The sequence below is a fragment of the Lepidothrix coronata genome, unplaced genomic scaffold (assembly GCF_001604755.1).
Source record: "Lepidothrix coronata isolate B3197 unplaced genomic scaffold, Lepidothrix_coronata-1.0 Scaffold55, whole genome shotgun sequence".
NCBI classification, from domain to species: Eukaryota; Metazoa; Chordata; class Aves; order Passeriformes; family Pipridae; genus Lepidothrix; species Lepidothrix coronata.
In genome coordinates this window covers 3060309-3080343 of record NW_016690235.1, presented here as the reverse complement: position 1 = coordinate 3080343, position 20035 = coordinate 3060309, and the positions used below count along the sequence as shown (strand labels likewise).

The window sequence follows — 20035 nt, the reverse complement described above, 5'->3', positions numbered from 1 at the left end:
ACGTAGGTTTGTTTAGAGTGACCTTCTCTTAGATGGATTGCCTTACAAGGCTGACGAGCTCCATCTGCCCGGGGGGCCGGGAATTGAACCCGGGTCGCAGCGGTGAGAGTGCTGCACCCTGACCACTAAACCACCAGAGACCCCAACAATAATTTCTAGATTGTCTTTGTTTCTCTCAGTATTGCCCTCTTCTCTTGCTTAAGAAGTAATGGTGAGAAACTGCATTAGTTTGTATGATAAAAACTTGCCTGTTCTCCACAAGGTAGTGCAGAGAAACACTGGCAGGTGGGGGAGCCTGACTAACACTTTCTCCAGCTGCCCCCAGCTCCGTCACAGGAGCCATCAGCTTATCTCTACAAACCGGATGGAGCACAGGGACACAGTGTCAGGCAAAATCCAATTTAAGGATACTGAGGAAGGCTCCCTTCCACCATTGTCCTTGAGGAGCTTCACCTCCATGGCTTGGGAAACAAATGCATTAAGATGAGTCAATGCTGAAGCACCTCACAGACTTCCTGGGTTTGCTGCCTGGAGGTAGGTGACACAATATGAGATGCAGAGGAAGAGCATTTAGGAATTACACAGGACCTATTATGGGATGTTTAGAGTAGAAACCAAAGGCAGGGAAAGGAATGGATCTGGGTAGTTTGGGTAGGAAAAAGCATGTGAAAATAGAGGGATACAAAGGACTGGTCATGTTTAAAAAGCAGCTGGTCAATACACTTCTCTGTTGTGACCTGCACTTGAAGAGCAGCATGCCCTTTCAATAAACTCCATTTCTAAGTATTTTCCTGCGTGAAGGACTGTTTGACTTTCCAAAGGAATTTCCATCTGGCTGCACTGTCAGACTCTGTGTTAGATTTTTGTGACTCTAGTATTCTCATCTGCTTGCAATCAATTGTAATAAACAGTTAGACTACCATTATTGTTCATCCGTCTGTAAAAAGGTCATCTTGGCAGCTAGTGAAATAGCAGTCATGAAAACACCATGCCAATGATAGAAGATACAAAGTTCCTAATTCTTTCTTACTTGTACTAGTTAGTGCTGCTCCAGTTAAAATTGAATTTTTTTGTTGTGAAGTAAGAAACTAAAATGGCATACTAGATTTGCTTGGTTTTCCTGCTGAGCAGTGTTTTTCTTTCTGGGAAGAGCATATGCATCACTATATTTCTTCTCTAGGATGTGACAAACCCTTAGGCCTGAATCACAGAATCCAATAAACATGATAGGGAAGGCTCCACTGATTCGTTTACCCCAACTGCAGAGGAAATGTTTCATGCTGAAAATGTTTCTAGAGATCTTTGTCAGTCAAAGTACTCCTGGGAGCAAGCCTCTAATAGAGCACATATGATAGCAAGGTGAAGTTTTACTGCACACAGCCAAATTGATCTAATGGTTAGCTCTACCCAAAGAGCTGGTCCTTTTCCTCTCCTGTTTGGCCTTAGGAATGTTTCAGCTTGGGAAACTAATCTGACTGATTAGTCAGATTTCTCCAAGTGGGGATGATGGTGGTGATGACGAAAATTTTTTGCCTGTTTTTCTACCTTGAGCTGGCTAATCGGAGTAGAGGTGTGCTGCCACACAGGGATGACCAGAAGAACATGTCTATTAGTATGGGAGCAGGACCTGTTTTTAAAAGGAGACATGACACTAAGAGGCTGGAAACTGGTATTCTGAGTTTAGGAGCCTGTGCTGTGAAGAAGACAACCTGAAGCAGCCCTGTGATCTTGTCCCGTTGTGACATCCACAGAGGAAAGCCTTAGCGTGGCTAAGTGTCTCAGCTCCTCATCTCTCGTACTGGGATGTGAGACTGGTTACAGAGTGTAGAAAAAATCAAAACCATTTCAAACCAAACTAACGAAAAGCTAAAAAACTTACCAATTTAACCTGAGATTTCTGGCTACTGTATGTGTGCTTTCTTACAGAGTTGGTGCTAGATACAAATCAATCTGTGTTGTATATTAGCCTGTATGAGTATTAGAGGCTACAAACTTGCGTTAATATTATTCCATGATATATTATTCCACATTAACATTATTAACATAACTTTAGCTCAGTTAGTTATAGCATGGTGCTAATAACACCAAGGTTGCAGGTTCAAGCCCTGTGGGCCATTCACTTAAGAGTTGGACTAGATGATCTTTGTGGGTCCCTTCTAACACGGAATATCCTGTGATTTGATGGGTGGACCACTTGGTAGATAAAAAAAATTGTCTAGGTGGTTGCTCTCAAAGAATTGTGATAAACAGCTCAATGTCCAAGTGAAAAGCAGTGATTACCCCTCAGGGGTCAGTATTGGGACCATCACACTTCAATATCTTTGTCAGTGGGACAAAGACAGTGAGATCAGGTGCACCCTCAGCAAGTTTGCTGATGTGGTGGGTTGACCTTGGCTGGGCCAGGTGCTCACCCAGCTGCTCTATCACTGCCCTTCCAGCCAGACAGGGGAGAAAGTAAGGTGGGAAAACAACTCATGGGTTGGGATAAGGCTGTTTATTTAAAGCAAAAGCAAAGTGAAGGCTTGGGCACATAAAAGTGAAGCAAAAGATAACACAGTTTATTCTCTACTTCCCGTGAGCAGCAATGTCCAGGCACTCCCGAGAAGCAGGGCTTCAGCACACGTGATGGTTCCTCAGCAGGCAGCCATTAGACAATGAATGCCCACCTTCCTGCTCCTTGCCTTGGCTCTTATACCTGAGCTGACGTCCTATGGTATGGAATATCCCTTTGGTCGGTTTGCGTCTGCTGGCCTACTTGGGTCCCTTCCCAGGGTCTTGCCCTCAACTGAGGAAGGAATGTTACAGCACTGATGCTGTGCTGCCCTACTCAGCAGGAGCCAAAACACCGTGTGTTATCAACACCCTTCTAGCTACCAATGCAAAGCACAGCACTGTGAGGGCTACTGTGGAGAAATGAACTCCAGCTCAGCCAGACCCAATACAAACTCCACTCCTTATTCCATACTGTTTACATCATGCTCAGATCCCGTATCTGACTATCTCCTGTGGTTTCACAGATGTTTTTTTATGGCCTTCTTCCACCCCTTCAGATCTTGTACTCCGTTCTGTTGGGATGTGTACGCAGGGCAGGAGAAGCAATTGATCGTTCCACCCCTTGCCTTTGTGAATCACATATTTAAGAATTTTAAATCCCACATTCATCATACAACCTTCCCTTACATAAACAGAGACAAAAACCAACCAAAACAGAATATAATGAAATTTGCCCTCACCAAAAATCAAATAACATCATCATAACACCAAACTAAAGACGACAATTTGCACAAAATCCACCCCTTTCACCTTTACCACAATTACAGGAAAAACTCCCCACGATCATTTTATTCTCTAACATTTTTCAGTACTTGTTTTGCCAGTTACCTCTCCCAGTTACTATCTTTATCTCAAAATCCTTATGACTTCCCCATACAGGCCACCAAAAAGACTGTAGTGGGTTGACCCTGGCCAGATGCCAGGTACCCACTAAAGCCACTCTCTCGCTCTCCCTCTGCAACTGGACAGAGGAGAGAGAAAGAAACAGCTAAGTTTCTTTAACAGTTAACAGCTGGGAGAGGTCACTTACAGATTACCTTCATGGGCAAAACAGACTTGAAGTACTTAAATTTATTACTAACAGGATAAGAGCCAAAGAATGAGAAATAAAACAATCTTAAAAACACCTTCCCCCCACCCCTCCTTCCTTCCGTATTCTCCCTCCTCCCCCCCAGTGGTGCAGGGGGACAGGGCATGGGGGTTACGGTCAGTTGTTGTTTCTGCTGCTGCTCCCGTGGGGTCCCTCCCATGGGAGACAGTCCTTGATGGACCTCTCCAAAGTGAGTCCATCCCTCGGGCAGCAGTTCTTCCCAAACTGCTGTCCCGTGGGTCACTCCTCCATGGGGTGCAGTCCTTCACCAATGAGTGGTACTGGAGTGGGTCCCCCACAGGGCTATAAGTGCTACCCAGGAAAAACCTGCTCTGGCGTGGGCTTCTCTCTTCACGGGCTGCAGGTTTCTGGCAGGACCCTAATCCATCTTGGGCCTCCCAAAGAGTCACAGCCTCCTTGGGATATCCACCTGCTCCAGCATGGGCTCCTCCATGGGCTGCAGGGGCACAGCTGCCCCACCATGGTCTGTACCATGGGTTGCAGGGCCTCAGCTCCGGTGCCTGGAGCACCTCCTGCCCCTCCTTCTGCACTGACCTTGGTCTCTACTCCGCTCTTCCCTGGCTGGAATTCTTTCTGTGCAACAACCTTCTTTTCTTAATTATATTATCACAGAGATGTTACTGTTACTCCTGATTGGCTCAGCCTTGGCCAGTGGCAGGAAGTCCGTCCTGGAGCGGGCTGGCATTGGCTCCACTGGCAGCTTCTAACAGAAGTCACTCCTGTAGCCCTCCTCCTACCAAAACCCAGCCACACAAACCCACTACATTCCACAGCACCAAGCTATGTGCTGTGATTGACACTGGAGGGAAGGAATGCCATCCAGAGGGACCTGGACAGGCTTGAGAGGTGGGCCTGTGCAAACCTCATGAAGTTCAACAAGGAAGGCCAAGTGCAACGTCCTGCACCTGGGTCAGGGCAATCCCAAGCATAGAGACAGGCTGGGTGGAGAATGAATTAAGATGCCCTGTGGAGAAGGACTCAGGGGTGTTTGTGGATGAAAGGCTCAACATGACCTAGAACTGCACACTCACAACCCAGAAAGCTAACTGTATCCTGGGCTGCATCAAAAGCAGCATGGCCAGCAGGGCAAAGAAGGCGATTCTGCCCCTCTGCTCTGCTCTTGTGTGACCCCACGTGGAGTACTGCAAACAGTTCTGGGGTTCCCAACACAAGAAAGATGGACCTGTTGGAGCCAGTCAGGAGAAGAGTCACCAAGTTGATCATAGGGCTGGAGCACCTCTCCTATGAAGACAGGCTGAGAGAGTTGGGACTGTTCGGCCTGGAGAAGAGAAGGCTCCAGGGAGACCTTATAGCACTTTCCAGTACCTAAAGGGACTTTACAAGAAGGCTAGAGAGTGGCTTTTCACAAAGGCATGTGGTGATAGGACAAGGGGGAATGGCCTTAAGCTGAAGGATGGCAGGTTTAGGCTAGATATTAGGAAAAAATTCTTTACTGTGAAGGTGTAACAGGTTGCCCAGGGAGGTTGTGGACTTCCCACCCCTGAAGGTGTTCAAGACCAGGCTGAATGGGGCTCTGATTAACCTGGTCTAGTGGAAGGTTCCCTGCCCACAGGACGTTGGAACTGGATCATCTGTAATGTCCCTTTCAACCCAAACTATTCTATAATTCTGTGTGGTGAGTGATCATGTTTTTCCTTAGTGTAATCAGTAGGCTTGTTTTCATCTCCATCCAGCTGCTAATTTTGTGTGCTCTGAAGGACTGAGTTTATTCTGAGATTTGAACTGCTCTGTCAAACATCATTGAAGCAGGATGATGGTTTGGAAAGTTACTGTTAGCAAGACAGACACTTGCACTGAGTCTTGTTTCTAGGAAATCAGTTGATAAATGTAATAGAGATATAATTACATATTTCACTTTAAAAGTTCTTATAAATTAATAGCACACATAGATAATATGTCTTTGGAATTAAAGAAGTCTAAGCAATTATTGTCAAGTGTAGCTGCTGTGGACTTTTGTAGAACTATTGTGAAATAAGGTGAGAACTGAGAATATTTACATTGGCTTGGTTTAACAACGGGAGTTCTAACCATTCCAAATCTTTCTTGTTCATTGGGGTGGATTTTGCTGTTGTTGTCTTGTTTATTTTGGGGGGGTTGTATTTGGTTGGGGCTTTATTTTTTTCTGGTGTCCCTATCTCATCATGTTGTCTCTGTCTATGTGTCCTGTCTCCCCTCTTCCCCCCATATATTAGTATTTCAGATTAGCTTTGTTTCCCCTGGGGAGTTAGTCATGTATGAAAATGGTCATTGCCAGCAGTTCTAAAAGCCTGCCTTGCTAATGATTTTGGCTAAAGGTTGACATTTTGAATAGTCACAATAACACTTCTCTCTGTGGTTGATGTATTATCAAGTAAAAAGTTGTTGTTGAAGGCTCTCATAAGCCTTGCCAGCGATGTGTGATCACATAGATTCCTGCAACAGGACAGATTCCAGGTTGGGAACAACTCATGTAGCTCCGTGAAAATAAGACTATCTGTTGCCTGTCTGTCATGTGCATAGAAGTACCTAGGGTACTATCCATTCTCACAGAATCACAGAATGGGTAAGGTTGGAAGGGACCACAGTGGGTCATCTATCCCACCCTCCCTTCACACTACAGCGGAAACAGTTTGGACTTCCTGCTTGAAGACCCCTAATGGATTCAGTGATTCACTTACTGTGTAGATTGTGACTCCAGAGTGAAAACTATTTGTACTGTGTTGTTTGATACCTGGAATTTTGCAGAAGTCTGTCTGTGAAAGAGCTAGGTGTGTTTCCTAAGCCCTTTCTTAATCTTTGCTCAGTAAGAGATTGATTGGACTATATGGGAGAAGATCACTTCTGGAATTAGTGAGTTGGCATATGTGTCTTTTAATTCAATGCAGTTAGTGGTCATTGATACCAAGGCTTATTTTGTGTCATGTGCTTAGCACACATGACAGGCAACTGAACAGGCTAGCACATGATAGATCAGTGTTTTGTTCTGAACACAGAAACTTTTGATGTGCTGGAGCTGTGAACCAGTTCACTGTAATGCTTGTTTCAAAGTCTGTTGGAAGGACAGCTTTAAAACCCTTGATGACTAATAAGTGTAGGTGTCTGGATTTCTCCCTGGACACTTGCATGTCAGGCAAAGAGAGGTACTATGGCAAACTGCCCCAACAAGCTGCATTGCTACAGATTTACTCATCCCAATTCCACAGGGATTGACACTGACCAAACAGCTACACCATCAGTCTCAAGCTTGGTAGTCACCTTCTGTGAACCATATATTGTATTAGCTACATAGATTTGTACCAACATTGCGATTAGCGTAAATGTTGAATGCTACAAGTTGAATGTAGCTGTGGGCCCCAAGCCCCACCTATTTCTGACAGGTTAGCAATCATCTGAGAGATTGATGATTTCCTGGACAAACTAAAACTGGGGTCAGTGAATAAGTCCCCTTTAAGTCAAGTACTACTTTTGACTTAAAAATAACCTGGTTTGGAGATCCTGAGAGCTGTAAACTTTCCTAAAGCTTCTTTCTTTAATGATCCTGTTGTTCTTACAGAGATTTATAGCAGAAACTTAGCACTAATGAGAGAGGACTTTAAACCAATAACAGTATTTTACTGTCAGATGTAAAGCACTCACCTACTATGTAACAACATACTGAAGGGGTTAAAACTTCTTTATAATTAGTACGGCCTGGAGCTGCTGTTCATGCAGCAGGGTTTATCTGCTGTGGAACACCTCTATATTAAAGGGTGAAGCAACTGAAATTTCTCTTGCAGGTTCTAAACCACAAGGTGTTACCAGGTGAACCTCTGAAGTATACTACTGTTTAGGCAGGTGTGTCAGTTTTGATTACCTGCAGCTGGTAAAAGAATCCTTGACTTGTCATCCAGGTCCTCCACAGTCTGCATCGTCGGAAAACAAATACTTGCACAGTTCTGATACTAACAACATATTTTCTGTCAACAAACTTGTGTCTTGACAAGGTGATGAAGAGAAGTAACTTCCAGGTAACCTGCATCAAATTTCTATGGTGCTAAAAGAGTAAGGTTTTTCTTACATTATTTCCCGTTTTTTTAGATTTAAAGAGTATCTTGAGAAGCGAGGGTAGAGTGCTGTTCTGGCTTTATGATTTTTTCTACCCTCTTGTCTCCTTGTTGTGGGCTACTTTGCTTTTTAGAGGTCTTACTTCATCCACAAAGAGATGATTGCGGATCAGAAAGATGGTTTGTTAACTTGGTGGGTGATTTCTGTTTTGTTTGGTTTGGTTTTTTTTTTCTCCTGTGTCTTATGCAGCAACTTAATTCAAAGTGCTCTACAGGGAGAGTGTTGACAACTGTTGCTGCCTACCAAGCAACTAATAATTATGTGATGCACCTATTCTAACTCCAGCACGGGGTAAGAAGGAAGGGAAACTCCCAACACTCAGTGCTTAGCACTGACATACTTTTTTTTTCTACTGGACAGATTTTGGCCGGAAGGATTAAATCTTTGCATCTCTGTAAAGAAATTTGGGAAGGGATACTCACATACCCCTCTGGATCTTGAGCAAAGAAGATAAATGGTAAGCTGTTTCTAAGGAGTTTATTTTAAGGAATATCCTTATAAGTAATATGTACACATATAAGTAATATATTTATAAATATAATGCATGGTATTTCTAACAGGGTCTTGAACAAAGTAATTTCCTGGATTAAATTACTTTTTTCCTTGATTTTGTTGTGGTTGTCAGCACCAGCAGTGTTAATGGTAAATGGATGCCTGATTTCTACCTTCAACAGGATAGTGATAATTTAGATTGAGGATGCATTTTGTTTCCCTGTTCCAAAGAACTTGGTTCCAGGAAATCATTCACTGTGGTAGAGTCCAAACCTACACACAAGGTGTACAAAAAATCACCTGAATATGTTCAGACATTCAGAGAACTTTACTCTAGGTGTCCCAAGGGGGATCGGTAACTTCTCTGTTAATCACCCATTGATGGACAAATGTGCTGTGTTGAAAAGAGGCTGGGTCTTGGAATCTCAGGAGGTTTTGCGTTTTCTCTCATCAACTAAATTTGCCCCTTGATACCATTTTTCTTTTTCCTCCTCAGAACTCACTGTTTTCAGACAATGATCTTAGGCAATGCCTTAGAAATCTCTTCAGTCTGAAAAATTCCTTTGGAAAGTGGTGGAGTTTCCACAGATAAGAAACAAGACAGTGAAGAAAAGGTGGCTGTTGTGCAGTTAGATGAAGGACTGGAGTACTTGCAAGAGGCAAAGATGAACTCAGAAAGTAAATCAAATTCATCCTTTTCCATCTATCCCAAAAAATCTAATGAGTCACGTTTATATGTTTTCCAATAACTTGAGCTGGCACCTTCTACTTTTACTGTTTTCTGCTCTGCTTGCAGGTTGAACATGCTAGTTTAATAATCATGACATGTCTATTGTAGTTTAATGACATTGAGACTCTAAGAATAGTGCAATTTTTAGCAGGCCACAGAAAAAAAATCCGTGAGGGATTAGAAGATGTCAGGTTTGTGCTGTCCATTTTTCTGGCGTCCAAATGTCCAGACATTTCATTTCCAGTGTGAATCTATTAAATCCAAAAGACATCATTATTCAGTGGAAATCAGGACATATGTTGTTTTGTTGAGCAGGTTCAAGATGAGTTAAACAGTGGTGCCAAAGTCTGCTTAAAGAATGTGTTTGGAGTCTAGCTTTATGAACAGATGGCAACTCCAAATGAGGCAACCGTGTTTTTCTTTCTAGGTCTGCTATTGGCCTGGTGTGTGACCTTGGACAAATGACTTGCTCTCATACTTCTTGCTTTCATTTGCTGTTCCCACAGCACTTGAGGAAACGTATTTTTTTACACAAGAGACTGAGGGATTGGTTTTGATAAGGTTTTTGTGGTTATATCTTACAGCAAAGAGAGCAGTCTTTTGAAAACCTGGTCTTTTCACTATTATCATAAAGTAGCTTTTATAAATCTGATTTATTTTTGTTTTATTGCACTGATAAAAATACCAAACACAACTTAATTACATTAATGACCTTTATAGAATTATAAAGAAGGAACATCCTTTTTGGATTATACAGCTCATTATACTTGCAGGTGTAGTTTCTTACCTCCTAGATTTTTCTGGTGTGTTCTGTTAGCAGTGTACTGCTTTCTGCAGTGTCACCAAATGTGACAGATTGCAGGGGCAGTGTGCTTCCATTGGGCATGTAGGGGATGAGAGAATCCTAAAGTGTAACCTATAGTTTATATGATATTGGTGACGTTCCATTTTAATCCCTGAACAAAATCCTGTTTCAAAACTACCTTTAAGAGACCTCATCTTGCAAGAAAAGTGCTTAGGCTGAAAAGCCTTCTGCTGAAGCATCTTGTCTCTGCTGATGGAGAAAAAGAATAGGATGAGCCTCAAAAAATAGAATCAGACTATCCTGAGTTAGAAGGGACCCACAAGGATTGTTGAAGCCTGACTCCTGGCTGGTATCTGTAGTGCACAGCACAGTGAGTACATGTCCTTTAGTGTTCTGAGAGCGGAGGAGCAAGTAAAAAAAATTTTTACTTTCAAAATCCTTTGCAAAATGACTTTGCATTCCTTCCTGACTACCTATCCAGGCAGCTTTTCTTCCTCTTTAATGAGGGGTCTGGAGGATGCAGAACTTTCCTTGTGCTTTTTGCTTTAGAAAATCTTGAGTTCTGGTGTGTGCTGCTTTACAAAATGCAATCACCCAAATGAAAGTCCCAGGCCACTTTTTTTAGGCATAATTACAAATTATAATGATCCATCTCCTAGCAGTACAACTGGAGCAGGAGCTGTGAGATGCTTGTGTAAGCCAGCTCTCCTACTCAAACAAATAGGTTTGCTGCAGAGCCAGTCTCCAAAATTCTCAAGGCTTTCCCATTGAAACAGGCTGCAGAACCCATATGGCACAAAGGTGCAGAGTCTGCTGTGATAACCTCAGTAACTGATACCTCTTTTCCAGGTGCTATGTTCTTATCATATTGTAAACTAACATGTTAACAAAACAAAACTTACTAAATAAATAACGACCTGAAGAGAGCGCTGTGCATCACCAATACAGCTTTGTTTTCCAAAGTCTGTCCTATCTTCCTTACCTAGGAACTAGTTAGGATTAAAAGATGATCATAGCTTGATGTCTGCTAAGAGAAAGTATATACAAGAAGTTAATTTACACTGTGATAGAAAGCTTCACACAATAATAGAGAGTGAATGTGATTTATTAGATAAAGGATTTAGGCTTGAGAGTCTGAATTCAACTGGTTAGACCCTTTTAGTATAATGCCTAGTGTCATATGGCAACCTATTCAATACAACAGAAATAAAATAAGGTGCCTGCTGGGAGCCTCTATTTGTAATGGCGTGAGTGGAGGCTGTGTAAGATCATTTCAAGCTGTCAATTTTCTTAGTTCTAACTGTAATCCCTCTGTATTTTACCACTACCCAATGCCTCATCCAAGAAGAAATAAATACCCCGGACTTATGTATTTTGCTATGAAAATAACCACAGAGAATCACAGAATTACAAAATCAACTAGGTTAGAAAAGACCTCGAGTCCAATCTTTGACCTGACACCACCTTGTCTACTAGACCATGGCCCTCGGTGCCACATCCAGCCTCTTCTTAAACACCTCCAGGGATGGTGACTCCACCACCTCCCTGGGCAGCCCATTCCAATGCCCAATCACTCTCTCCATAAAGAACTTCTTCCTAATGTCTAACCTAAACCTCCCCTGGTGCAGCTTAAAAGTGTGCCATCTTGTTCTGCTGGTGGTTGTCTGGGAGAAGAGACCAATACCCACATGACCTACCCAAGAGCTTTAGCTTTTGCCATGTCCTCATTCATGGCAGTGGCAGCTGCACTTTTTCCTGCTGGACTACTGTATTTATCTGTGTCAGGGCCACCAGTGTTCTGCATTATGGGAGCACTGATAGCCTGAACATAATGCTAGACCAGTGTGCTCCAAAGGGCCAAAAGGCCTCCCTGGCTTTCATATTGTGAGAAGCGTAGTGTAGTGACACTTCCAGGACTGCTCTGGGCTGGTAACCACAAAGCCAACACTTTTTTTGTCCTTGTGGAGCGATGAAGCATCAGTGCCAGCCAGGTTAGTTGGTTTAGGTGATCAGACTGTGCTCAGTATGGAATTGGCTCACTGGCAGATGATGTATTGTCCCTGTAAATCATACAGTCAGAATTTGTTCAGTCCTATGCTGTTTCTGAATTTAGTCCATTTTCAACTATGTCAGTCCAGAAGCATAGTTGTCTTCTTTTCTGTTCTTCATGAATGGCTTCCTACTGAATTAAGCTACTCATAGGTAACTGAGAGTTTCTGGAGTTGCTTGTTAAGAACTTTGTTCATGTATTATTTTGGTTTAATATGTGTGATTGTTTATTATGCCATGTAATTTGACATACTGTCCAGAAAAGTGGAGTTGCTGAGTTGCTATTTGTAATCATTATATTTCTAAGGCAGGGCCATTAGCTGTTCTTAGTATGGGCTTGTGCTCAGCAATGCACTAAATTAAACTGATGAATACTACGTTGTTGTCTTGTTCATATTGCCCTGCCACTTGTAAATTGTGGGATTTAATAATGTCCTAATTATTGTTTTTATATTGCTACAGTAATACTATCAGGCATTCATATTAAATTCAGCACAAACTGTACTGCTTGTAATGATCAAAGCTAATCTTTAGACAGGTCAGACTTGTTTTATTAGTCAAACTAAAGGAATGGATGTACAATGATCCAGTATATTTCATCAGATGAGAAAGATATTTTTTCAAATGTGTCGCAGACTCTTAAATTCCAAGATTTGTTTTCAAAAGCCCTTGATGGGAAGCCCACAAAAAATCAGATCCACTGAAAATATATTTTTTTACATGATTTTTCATGTTGGAAGGCCAAATCTTTGTTTGCCCTGCAGACTACTCTCTTATCTCTTATACTAGGTAGAAAGAAGACTGAATTACCATTAGTGGGCTGGTTTAGTACAATACTATAGAAATGAGCAATTGCAAGCAATTCTGAAATATTAAATCGTCTTTAAGAACCGTTTCTTAAAGCTTCATAGTTAGGAGGTCCTTAACATCCCATTGCATCTCATGGTTGACAGGTAAAGTATTTCCAGAAGTGTTTTTTTCCTTCAACAAAAATAGGTAAAATGGACTGTTACTATTTTGTAACATTTTGTATACTACAATGTTCCATAGAGTCATTGTCATAGTGTTCCTCTGAGGGAACCTACAACACTGCTAGCAGATACTTTTTTCAGATTTGTAAACATGGGAGAACATGTATGGGTATGATAGCAGAGAAGACTGATACTCAGTCTGGGAAAACTGACATAGAAAATTAACTTGAAATTCTAACAAGTAAGAACATGTTTACCTACAAAAATACATTGCATTACTTTAAGAAGGTGTTAAATTGATTGTAAATTTGTCTTCACGGGACAGTTTTGTGCTATTCTGTGCTTCTTTTTACCTCTATCTTGGGAAAACAAAGCATGCTTCAGTTCTTATTCTCTGCTTAGGGCAACTGTAGCTAAAATGAGAATTTGTCTTTATACTCAAAGTTTATTCCTGAAGATCTTTTCTGTGTTTATGCTAGTGTTTCAACTCAAAGTAGACAGTAGAATAACAGTAGGGGTTGGTTTAGATTTCCAGGTTACTGAGGCCTGGATCAGCGAGCTGCTTCCTTGTATTCCTCATAGATGTCCCCTTTCCTCAGTTGATTTCATTATACATTCACTTAAAAAAAGTAGTTGAACCAATTCACTTCTTTGGGTTGCTGCCTGCACTTTGGAATCTGTTCCAGCAAAGTCTCATCTTTTAATGTTCCTGTGAACAGTAGTACAGCAGCACACCATTTGCACTCTAGCCTAATTTGTCTGATAATGTCTTAGAACCCAAAACATTATGAAGTCTTAAGTAGACAAGAAGCATAAAGCTTGACTTAATGTTTCCTGCATTTTTTCAGTGAAGCTGTTCTGTAACATCTGCCTGATAGCTGAATAAACCATGCAATTAATCAAACAGTCCTAATGATAAAGGGACAGAGCAGAAGTGAGCATATAAGGTTACCCCTTACTCCTTAGCAGCCATATGTTGAAATCTCTTTTGTGCAAGGCACATTTCAGGGGTGGAGTATGCAGTTTCACGGCCTAGATAGAGTATCTCTGCCACACGGGTGAAATATGAGTCAGTATATTGAAAGACTGCTGTCAACAGTTTAGTTTTATGTGTCCAACCTGCCACAGGTAACATCTGTTCTAAGGAGTTTTTCAGGGTATTAGGTCATTAGGCTTAAGGGGTTTTGAATGGGTACCTGTGTACTAGAAATCAAGGTTATATTCTGCCTCCGTGGATATGTCTCCTGAAAAATTGGTGATTACATCAAAGACATGAGCTTTGAATAAAATCTGTAAGATGTAAAGGGAACCTGTTGTGTCTCTGTAGGCCAGAACAGCTACATACTGCATCTACATACCTCTCCATAGAGGTAACCTGCTTCATGAAATTACACTGGAATAGTACAGTTTGCATCAGGCCTACACCATTTTGGAAGCATCCTTACGTTTTTATTGTATTCACAAGATTTAGCAATATGTTTATAGTAAAGTAAATCTCAGTTAACCCGTTAGGGAGGTCCGAATGGATTTCTGAAAGTTATCTGTTGTGGAAATGTATTGACATGACCCTTTTACTGCTGCAAGCTTAATTTAACTGGTTCTGTTCAATACAGTGATTGAACAGATATATTTGAATCTGAATGTATGCTTGCATTGCAAGTTAGGTCTTTATTTTTACATATTTAGGGTGTTGCAAGTTTTGTCTGTTGGTTTGACTAATTTTTTTTTTCTTTTAGTAATTACTGGAAAATATAGTGCCAGTGTCCATATTCATTTTACAATAAAGAAGTTAGAGCTGAAAGAAACAGAAGAATGATGATGCTTAGCAGAATTTGGAAAATCCTGATTTTCTGGCAGTAGTAGATTATTCCATTGTAATTATAACTAGTGTATTCAGAATTTGAAGTTTCTCTTGTATTTTATCAAGTTCTTTATAGTGACCATGTTCTCTAAATTTATATATCACTTAGTAAACCACACTTTTCATGCCAGTTTAAGCAGGTGTATTAAATAATGAATCACAAAGAAGTGTGTTTTATCTTGAATTCCCATGTGTGTCACATCAGTCTGGCTCTGGCCTAAATGGACCTAATGTCCTTTTATTTTAGAGTAAGCAGGTGAAGAATTGCATGATAGATTCTGGTCTTACAGGCTTTATAACTTGTAATATGTCGTCCTGTTCTTAAAACAGGAAGTCCACAAGGAAAATAATCCTCTAATTGCATGTACTCCCACACATATGCAATAATTTAATAGCTGAACCCGTCTGAACATGGTGATATAAAGGACAGCAAATGTAGGTGGTTTACACTATCTTTGTTTGTTTGCTTGATTGTTTTCCATGGTTGAAGCTAGGATTAGAAACTCAATAGAGACAAAATGGGGTGTAGCCAGCAGTCTTTGCTTTAGTGCCTGCTGTCAGCCTTCTGAATTGATGTTTAGCTGACAGTTAAACCAAAGCCTGGTGCAGTTTCTGGATGAGTGAAGCAGAGGAGAAAGGAAAAAAAGCACAAGGCAAATGAAGAGGGTGTTTCTAAAGGAAGACAGGAATAGAAGGGATATAAATTACTCATAGAGAAAGAACAAAAGAGGGAAGCATTTTGGAATCTTTGTCTGATCTTACAGCATCACTGAGATATGTGTTTGTAGCATATGAAGCAGTATGGGAGAAACTGTCTATTAATTACCATCTCATTGGCTGTAATAATGACATCTGCAGATACACCTCCAATGTTTTGCACCTTAGTACTCCTTAGATATTACTGGTGGCTCCTAAAGAAATATCTCGAGTTGAAGTTTCAAGTCTTGCAGGAACCAGAGTAGTGATTTTCAAGTTAGTGGCTCCCTCAAAAACTACTTGCTTAGAAACTTGATTGTTTGGCTTGCTTGGGTTCTCACTTATTTTTCTAAAGCAAGTTTAGACTTCAGTCCCTGCCATGTTAGGATAGGGATTCAGCCTTCTCAGTCAGTCACCTGGGTGTCATTCTTTTCAGAGAACAGATGTATTATTTGGGAGTACTCTTGGATTCTGTGGTGATTGCTACGTCAAAAATTTTGATGGCATCTGCCTCTCTCATAGCAGATACTGTGTGTGATACAGCTGGGTGTACTCAAATAATTTGGGACTGGATCAAAACCATAAATGTATGGAATGCATTGAGTGGCAAAAGATGTAACTGAAATGGGATAAGGAATAGCAAGGTAGCAATGCAATTTCCTAATCACTTATATATGAAGCAATCAAAACGATGAAAGCATCCTAATGGTCTAAGGCTGTTTTGGCTTAATGCTAATTTAGGAATAAATTACAAGTGCTAAAATTTGTGTGAATTTAATCAGCATTCTCAGTATTGTTAAAGATTCTATCAAATGGATAAAATTAAATGTTAGAATAAATATAATAAAGCTATGTAATAGAAGTGCTAAATATGTAGTGGAAAAAAAGTATCTCAGCATCATTATTTTTTGCATGTTGAAGCATGTGCGTTTCTAGCAGGAAGTAGGAGAGGGAAGGAGATACAGAACCTGGGCATGGAGACATTCAACAATATACTTTTTTTTCTGTTATGATGTGAGACTGCATTTAGGCTGTAGTCTGGATGAATGGGGCCCCTGGTGGTCTAGTGGTTAGGGTGCAGGACTCTCACCGCTGCGACCCGGGTTCGATTCCCAGCCCCCCGGGCAGATGGAGCTCGTCAGCCCTGTAAGGCAATCCATCTAAGAGAAGGTCACTCTAAACAAACCTACGTTCTGAGACCCTCACTGCCACTGTCCAAGCTTGCTCGGCCCCGGCAGATGAACCTCAGGATTAAAGGGTGGGCTCAGTTCAGCGCACGCTGTGTCTCACCTAAAAAATCCACTGCGCAGGCTTGAAGGGTTAATGACCTTTCCCAAATCTTCGCTCGCGAAGACTGGCCATTATATATATGTATATGGATGAATGGGTGAAAAGCCTGGTGCTGATCCAAGTGCTTCCCATTTGGAAGACTGTACAGAAGCAAGGGGAAGGCTGTGGTAGGATAGAAAGCTCAGGTGCTCATCATCTTCTAAGAATAAGCAGTAAGTGATGTTTTGAGAGGATATTCTTTATTGTTGTTTTTCTACAGTTAAATACAATTAGCTTGAACGTATGAATTATGATTTGGATAAGGTTCTCCAGATTATCTGCAAATATTGTATCTTGAAGACTTCTTGGATTTTCTTTTAAGACAGTGTTTTAGCAGCAGAATATTAATGCATAGTAAAGTGCCAAATATTCAGATTCTCAAATTGGGGGTGACCTGTTAAAAGAATATGATAGAAGACTCGGATTAAGTGCGGGTAGTGCAGATAGTACAGGGCTGTTTACTCCAATGACTTCTCCACCATTGTGCTGGCTTTCCTGCTCACTTGTTTTCTCTCTTCAGTGATCTGGGTTTTGGGGTGTTTTTTTGTTGTTTTTGGTGTTTGGTTTTTTTTTTTTTTCATTTCTTCCTCAGGGCTGAGTCTTGAGGTGCTGAGTTTTTTTGTGGTTATTGGGGTTTTATTCTGGGGTTTTTTTTGTTGCTTTGGGGTTTTTTTGTTGTTGTTTTTGGTGTTTTTTTTGTTTGTTTGTTTGCTATAATTACTCGGAACCAACCTCTGCTTCTGGTGTCATGTGAGAGTGTGAGTCGTATGCAATATTACTTAGAGGGAATAGGAATCTTTCTGGTATATAGGTCATATGTGTGTGTTCAGTGGTATACTGGAGGTGCTGTGAATCCCTCCACTGCTGTAATCATTGTAACCACCTGTTGCTTTGTACATGTCTTTGATAAGACAGTCTGTCCTGCAATGTATGTTCCCCAGCATCTACACTTTGTTAACAAGTGCCAAGATTTGGGACTGCCTTTTAGCAGTTTCCGCTAAAATTCTTCTGTCAAGTCATGGGATGAGGTGTGGTGTAAAGTGGCCTTAAGGTTTCAAGGATTCATGAGAAATCATCATCACAGAACTTCCCTACTGACATTTTAATTATTCCACCAAGTAAAAGTTTTTAAAGGTGTTGCTCTGTTTGGGTCCTGAGATAGGTGAAGACCTTCCTGTCGAGTCACACCATATGCTACACACAAAAAATGTACAAGTAGAAACAAGAAGCTATTAGGTTTCCTTTTTAATTGGTTAGAAACTGTTGGGGATGTGGTGCGGAAAACATGCTGCATAAACTAGTTCTGTAGGAGGAAGCTTAGCCACCTGCACTCCCACATTCAAACTGTGCCAGCTACCTAGTCAATTTTTGATAAAAATCAGCAATTGGCTCTTGGTTAAAGCTAAACTGAGCAGTGCCAGGCTGTGGAGAACCCTGTAGTGGAAAGCGGAGTCCTTCAAATGGACCTTTCAGAGATTGTCAGCTGTGCTTTCCCTGTGTGCTGGCAGCTGTGGCTGCACAAGTACAAGAAGTACTCATTCATTTTGCTTCAGAGTAAACTGCTTGCTGTGGTTGTAGGGAAGAGAACCCATCTTAACCCTCCCTTCTGGTTACTTTCATATGTTGAATGGATAATGATTTTTGTTCCTTTTTTTTTTCTGTAGTATTGGGTATTTACTAGCCACAGCTGTGGGCAACTTGGTTTGAGAAGGGAGATTATTAACTTTCACTGAAGGAAGTTTTCCTCTTTTCATACCTTTTAAGAGGCTTGGTCCTGTGTATCTATCACAGTAAATCTTTTGTGTGCGTGGTTAGAAGCAGAGAGAGTGCTGTATGAGAGTTGCTCTAACCAGAAGCTGTAAAGACTAATCAAACACTGTACTTCTTCCTATAAAGTGCTTACCACAGGGACAAACTTAAAAAAAAACAACACCCAAACCTTCCTTCCAGATCAGTTTGTGATTAGTTTTGTTTGCTGTGTTAAATGCCTTCTGAAGTACAATACAGGTTAAGCAGTATGCAGAAAAGACTTTGAAAGTAGTTTAGTTCACTAGAAAAGCAGAGTCATAAACTGGTCACTTTTCAGTGTATAGAGGGAAGAAGACAGTTCCACAGATCTTCTGTAGAACATACTGCTAGGGCATTGGTCCTCTAGTGCTGGTACTTTATGATCTGTGCAGAGTTATCCAGTCAATATGGTTCTGGCTAGTTAATGTCTGCTAAACTGCATTAAAGGGCAGCACATTTTTTTTTCTGTCCTAAACTCTCTCCAGGTGAACAATCCTCCTTACAGCAACAGTTGTATAGTGAATTGGAGAGGAGGCTGGCAGTCCTTGGAGGAGGTAGTTACTACTCTCAACTGTCTTTTCCAATGCTAGTTGTTTGATATATCATGTTTCTGAGTTCCTTTACTTGCTTTCGTGTTTCAGGTATCACAGTTGGAAAAGAAAACAGGTTTTTTCCTCCAATGAGTCCTGCAAGACTACTGATTTAGAGCTCTGGAGTGTGGATGATTGCCCTGCCCCAGGTATTCTATTTGGCAGATTCTCTGTTTTTCCCCCCTGTGTATAGTAGTAGGTCTTTTTGACCAAATGGTAAGGTTGAACATGCTAAAGGTGCAGGGTGGTGATCAGAATTGTTCTCCACAGAAAAATCTCTTCGGCCATCAAGTCAGTTTAGACCTGTGAGTTAAGACAAACATACAAATCAACACTATGGATGATTTATTTCTTTGAATTTTGCAAGCACAGTTCCCACAACTAGACACTTATGACCCCACCATCACTTGCAGAGGCTATGCCACGTGACTGCATGCTGCTAAAGCATCATATCACTTGCCAAGTTGCAGGCTGCCACCAGGCCCTTGACCTACAAAACATCATCTCTCAGATCTGTGAAATATTTTGCATTCTTCAAAAGATGTGTACAAATACCTTGACTTTATGTCTCCTTGGTATGAGTTTGAAAATGTCCATGATCAACTGTAGTTGCTGCCATTCTTCCCATCTGCTATGTTGAGTGCTTTGATCCAAACCACGGGAAACAGATTTCTTCTGCTGTTTCATTCACTTAGCTTTTCTGATACGCAAAGCTGTATTTTAAGGTTAATGCATTGGATGCTATATCTGCTGAAGCTCTATTTCAGGACAAGGTTTTAGATTTATGGTATAAATAATTGGAAGACATTCACAATTAAATTATCGCTTTTGATTTACTTACAGTCAGTTCGAGGGTGTGCTGGTTTAAGAGTCAACCAGCAGGGGAAATGAACTCAACTCAAAGGAGAGACCACAAGTCAGAATAACAATTTATTAAAACAACACAGCAAGCACAA

General features: G+C 41.1%; 1 protein-coding gene across 8 annotated transcripts in view; it reads left to right on the top strand.

The window, feature by feature from the left end:
* Positions 1-20035, top strand: part of MOB3B (MOB kinase activator 3B) — a 90409-nt gene that overhangs the window by 12866 nt on the left and 57508 nt on the right. For 7 of the 8 annotated variants that reach the window (XR_001875072.1, XR_001875069.1, XR_001875070.1 and 4 more), the window contains exons 2-3: positions 8129-8225; positions 19131-19228. The gene's annotated coding sequence lies outside the window, so the exon portion shown is untranslated. The remainder of the gene's footprint in view (positions 1-8128; positions 8226-19130; positions 19229-20035) is intronic. The other variant, XM_017816451.1, reaches the window with a different exon arrangement.